At 27.2% G+C, this 4,941-nt stretch overlaps 1 long non-coding RNA gene across 2 annotated transcripts; it reads right to left on the bottom strand.

Annotated features, from left to right (window-relative positions):
• Window positions 1–352: 352 nt before the first annotated feature.
• Window positions 353–3,440, bottom strand: LOC122505218. Of its 2 annotated transcripts, none has more exons than XR_006301894.1 (4): window positions 3,237–3,440; window positions 2,558–2,723; window positions 1,850–2,192; window positions 353–1,727 (listed from the first exon to the last, which is right to left on the bottom strand). It is a non-coding gene; the product is annotated as an uncharacterized LOC122505218 (long non-coding RNA). The 2 variants fall into 2 exon arrangements; XR_006301895.1 differs by having other exon boundaries at window positions 1,850–2,177.
• Between the last annotated feature and the right edge of the window lie 1,501 nt (window positions 3,441–4,941).

The following is a 4,941-nucleotide window of genomic DNA, read 5'->3' as shown; positions in this document are numbered from 1 at the left end:
AAATTATTAAAGTTTTTATTTAAATCCTTTACAATTAGAATCAGAGAGTTGTAGATCCAGATGTCTTCAGGGATACTGAAACAAAATTAGAACCTTGTGGGATCAATCGAGAATTTAAATGGGGACAAAATTTAAGGGTATTAGCAACTTACCTTTTAATATTATTCTTAGACTCGTAGACCCAATATCTCCTTCAGTGTGAGATCGAAGAAATGACGTTGTCTAGCGGGAAAAGAACATGCAGTAGATTTCCCTTGAATTGTTTTCGGACCAGCCAAAAAGTGAAAGGTCCAGAGTCCAGGTGTCGAATTATTGATTTGACGTTGAAGTCGAAATAATGCAGTCCTTAGTAAAATAGAAATGTGCCTCGCATTAGAAATTATCTCCTGGAATGAATTCTCCTTGAATGAACTTGATTGAGACTTGAAGAATGCACTTGGTACTTGAAGAGATTTTTGGAACTGGAGTCGTAGAATTCTGATTTGAAGGTGACTACTGGACTGACTAATTCGGCAAGGGTGCCTCCTTTTATACTATACCTCACACCATCTAATTTTATTACTTTTTGGGTCAAGACGCATTTATTGATTAAATTTTTAAGTCCTAGCAAGTAGGACCCAGTGGAAAACACAGATGACCATATTTGGTAACGTCAATATTAAGACTAAACATGATATACTGAAAAAGAAGAGGTCAATTGATTTTATCTTTTATGGTGCTTCCTGGAGTTAGCTTCGTATTTCAGGAAAACATATAATGACTAAGGAAAAGGGTGTAGTTTGTAATAAGGTCGTTGATATAAACTTGATATCAGCTCCTCTAAACATATGTTTCATAACGTAGCACGCGATTTATACACATTGTGTATTTATTTATTCTACGAATTTACATAAGCGCAGGAAGGAATTTAATAAAATTCAATTAAGCAGACAGGCCTTTAGCCTTGTTATTTTTTATGCAAAAATGCATTTCAAAAATGCTATTTCCATTAATTCATTTTTGAAAAAACCGCGAACTTTTTTATAATTTGTTGCCTGGAAGTTCAATCAAAACGAGATTTTATTAAATGACAAAACTGTTAACCAGGCGTCATCAGCGCCTTCTCTTATCTAGTGAGTCCCAAGTGAATCATTAAATTACAGATTGCAGTTATCCGCTGCCGGTAAAACAGAACACCAAATTATCTACAGTCACAATATTCCAATAATTATTTTAAGAACTCGGGAAGTATTTAATTCTCAAAAAAGTGTAAGGTTCGGTTATTGAAGTCAACCTTATTTTTCAATTACTTTGGATTCACAATAGGGGGTAGCTGCCCCACTCTATTTTTCTAACGGGTCACTGACCTGACGAGTAGGACTCTCAGTTTGGGACTACCCTTCAACCTTTGCGGATGTTCTTATCTTTGAAATAAGTATTAAGTGTCCTTTTCTCTTCATCATCTACTTGTTCGTATTATTATATTTAATTGTTTTATTTCTTTTTATTTGCTACACTGTTGTGAGTTTCTGCCCTTTAGTATTGGTTATTCATTTATTTATTACAGTTTACTTATAATACTGTCGTGAGATTCTGCCCTTCAGTGTTATATATTAATCTGTTACTAATTTTGTTAAATGTGTTTGATCAGTCTGAACATTTATTTACCATTTATTTTTGTCTTGCCACGCTGTCGTGGGACTCTGCCCTTCAGTGTAGAACGGGAATAATGAATTTTAATCTGCTTCCTTCAAAAGTTACATTGGTATTTAATAAACAATTTAAAAAAATCAATTCTCTTCGTTTTCATAAAGAAAAGGTCTACAAATCTATACTAACTAAGATATTAATAAAAAAATTGTTTATTTACTTGTTACGGTAATGGATAGGAATTATATCAGTACACTCCACTTCCTTCCTTATCAAATACTAACGATTGCTCTCTACATCTGCAGCCCATTAAAAGCCCATTAAGACAGAATTCTACGCGTGGAATTGCCGCAAAATCCTCTAAATTCAACAGAAATCGTCGCGTCCATTGAGTTTTGCATTAGACGTGCAATGCATGTCCTTTAATTTCAATTTGTCGTACGTGTTCAGCCACTGACTCGCCGCAGAAAATACGTGAATAACATTTTCATTGTATGTACAGCACATGTCATTAAGAGAATTCGAAGAATAATTCCATTTTCCTCATCCTAAAAGCATCTTCTCTTTAACAAAAAGAAAAATCCTCAAAAACAATTTACTCGCAAAGTGTTTTTTAAATCTCGGGAAAATTTTCAAAAAAAAAAAATTGGTAAATAAAAAATTTAAATGTGAGATGGAAAAAGAAAATTGTTATTTTAGATTTTAACGAGATGTATAACGACTTACAATAATTATGGAATCTAGTTGAGTTTACTTTTATCGTCAAGTTCAAAGTCGTCAGTTAGAATAATTAAAAAAAAATTGTTAATATTAAAATTTACGAAAAAAAGAATTTAAAAATACTTAATAGGAACTTGTGAGAAAAATTAAAAGTTTACAAATTTAAGATGAGGGTAAAACATGGGTCGGTAGAAAATTCCAATTTTACCAAATGGTCTAAAATGTTCCAAAGCTAATACGAAGTCTTATAATACGAAGTCGGTGTGCAAGAAAAGTTGGTCTCATTTCCTCCCAAGATCGACAAAGTCCAAATTTCAGTGTTCGCACTTGCATCCGTCGCTGACTGGAAAAGTTTACTAAATTGGAAGAAAGCCCTGAAATTTCAAAAGTCATTTTCAGGATTGAAGCACCAAATGTAATTTATTGATGAACTGGAGTAACGAAACAGACATTAACAGATTTTATGTAAATAATAAAAGAAATATTTCTTTACATATGTTTTATAATAATTTAAATTTCTATAAAATTAAATAAAAAATAAAATTAAATTAAATTTTTCTTAAATTTTCATTTCTATGGAAAAATAATAATGATGAAATATCTATTTAAAAAAGAAGTTATTGTTGTTTACAACAAAATTTTAGACATAAAGAAATTTGTAAGTAAATAAATCTATAAGAAAATATTTGTATCTAATAATTTTCAGAGTGGATCATAATATTGCTTTAGGATCAGGGAAATCGTCAAAATTTTGTCTGGAAATCAGAGAAAAAAAAATTAAATATTTCCAGCAACCTTGTTTTTGAAAAATTTAATTTGAATTTTACATTTTAGTTTAACATCATTTTTTTATTTGACAGTTTGAGCCTAAATAACTTGTTATTTACTTTTTGAGGAGGAAGCTATCTCTGGTATATTTAAAAATCATGTAACTGATATTTCTTTTTGAAAAATTTAATTAATGTAAAAGTTTAATTTTAAATCTAACACGGAGAAAAATGGATTATATGTGATATAATCCAGATTATACTTCTTATAATATTTTTACATTGTATATAGGACTATTATAAAGGAAATTTATAAATTTCTAGTAATTTCATTTTTATAAATCTACAAAACTATTAAAACTATTACAAAACTATAATTAAAATTTTTATTAATTAAATAATAATTAATAATAATTAATCAATTAATAATAAACAAATTTACAAACAAATAATTTCTTACTAGACACAAAATCTATGCTTTGTAAGTAATAAAAATACTTTTAAGAAAAGGTTAAAAATATTATTCCCTTGTAATATTTGAAATAAAAAATGGTTATAATCAATAATAAACTAATGATAAATATATGCATATACATGTTGTAGAAAATAGTTTTAATATTTAAATAAATAAATAAATAGAAGACTCAAATGCTTGTAATCTCGTGGGACTTAGAATGACTTGAGGGTATTTTCGTGTGTCAAATATCGTGGATGAGTGTATTATCGCGCGGTAAATATCGCGCGGTAAATATCGCGGATAATTTATTTATTGCTTCTTGGATTTTTGTAATAGTTACTTAGACGAATTCAATAGCAAACTAAAAAAAAAAAAGATACTTAAAAAAAAGAAAAAAAAAGATAAAAAAAAAAAATAAAAAAAAAAATAAAAAAAAAATAAAAAAAAATAAAAAAAAAATTAAAAAAAAAATAAAAGATACTTGGTTTTATTATAATAATAATTTAAATAGTCTCATAATATAAAATAATACTGTGATAAAATATTCTAAAGCAATTATTATCAAATATTTCTAACGTACAGTCAATTCTCATTTGACACTTTTGCTCCTTTTTTACAGCTATTAAAAATTTTTCCCTAAAATATACAGATCTCACTTACTTTAATTTTCTTGTCCCTCCCATTACTCTTTATTTTCTTGCTTGTATTTTGTAACTGTTATATAAGATTTACTAAAATTCTGAACGTTCAAATAAAAGAAATTTTTGTTGTGTTTAAATGTGTTTAACAGTTACTGTGCAAAATGGAAAAACAATGTTAATTCAACATTTCTTTAGTTGAAAATTAATTTTTTATATATATATATATACAAGTATTTTTTAATAAAACATAAATTAAAACAAGAAAAATAATATCGGCTATAATTTCAACGTTTTAATCTTTAGAGACATACTGCTAACCTTACTTACAAGGGTTATGATACGAGCCTCGAAAATACCCACATGTTAAAAAAAGATGTCTCCATCATCGTGACTGTAAATATTTAATAAACAAGTTGTTCATTTCATGATCATTAAGCTTCCTCAATATAATATATACCAATTGTTTAATTTTTTATTTTAGAATAATTATTTTAAAGTGTTAAGATAAAATGTCAAAAAATACAAAATTTCAATTTTTTGTGAAAATTTAAAATATTTATTAATTCTATAAATTTTGACAAAATATATACTTTATATACATGAATCGATTCGTTTTTATGTCAGGAATGCAATTTTGACAAGAATTAATAAAAATTTTAATATAGAAAAAAGTTACTTTAAAAAATCCAAAAATTATTTTTTCAAAAATTAAAACATTGTTGAAAAA

Source organism: Leptopilina heterotoma, unplaced genomic scaffold, assembly GCF_015476425.1.
Source record: "Leptopilina heterotoma isolate Lh14 unplaced genomic scaffold, ASM1547642v1 Lhet_350, whole genome shotgun sequence".
Taxonomy (NCBI): Eukaryota; Metazoa; Arthropoda; class Insecta; order Hymenoptera; family Figitidae; genus Leptopilina; species Leptopilina heterotoma.
The sequence above is the reverse complement of the archived record's forward strand: the minus strand, read 5'-3'. Positions and strand labels throughout refer to the sequence as shown.